A 747-nucleotide genomic window follows, 5' to 3' on the forward strand; every position below is an offset into this window, starting at 1 on the left:
GGTGGTCGGCTCAGCACCCGCGGCCCCGGGCCCCTGGTCCGGCGGCTGCAGGCCCCAGAAAAAACGTCCGAAGGCAAAGAAGGGATCCGGGAGGAGGCCGCTACATCTCCACCGGCACAAAGGCGGTGGGAGGGCCCACGGCTTTTCAAAGGCTCCCAAATTCTAAAAGACAATAACCCCCCGCGGGCAGCCCCCTCCTCTCCTCTTCCCTCCCCTCCCCTCCCCCACCTCCAGCTCTGCTCTGCCCGGCTCTCCCTCCGTCCCTCCTCCCCCCCCAACCCCCCCACCCCATGCCTCGGGCCTCTGACACCTCTGAGCTCTCCTAGCTCTGCACCTGGAGGGTCACTGGACAAACCTCAGGCCAAGGGGACCCCTTTTTATGACCCCTCCTGGAAATTTTGAGAAACCTTGAATTTGGGGTCATTCCCATTTATAGGTTTAATAGGGGCCGTTAGGGAAGAGGAGACACTTTGAAGGGGGGGTCTCTTGGGGGGGTCTTCCCAGGGTCCCCCCTTTCCCCAGCCACGTGACTACACCCCCCTCCCATCTCCCGGAGAGGATAATTACACATTCCTGAGAGTTGGGGGAGGGAGGTGTGAGTCGGAAAGCGTGGACCAATCAGGGACACAAACCACCTGTCAAGGGAAAAATGGATGAGCCCTCCCCCTCCCTCCCACCGAGTTCCCCTCCCCCTTCCCCTCCCCCCCTCCGGCCCCTGGGCTGACCAGCCTGTTTGGCGCTGACCCA

The sequence above is a fragment of the Antechinus flavipes genome, chromosome 3, assembly GCF_016432865.1.
Source record: "Antechinus flavipes isolate AdamAnt ecotype Samford, QLD, Australia chromosome 3, AdamAnt_v2, whole genome shotgun sequence".
In the NCBI taxonomy this organism is placed as follows: domain Eukaryota; kingdom Metazoa; phylum Chordata; class Mammalia; order Dasyuromorphia; family Dasyuridae; genus Antechinus; species Antechinus flavipes.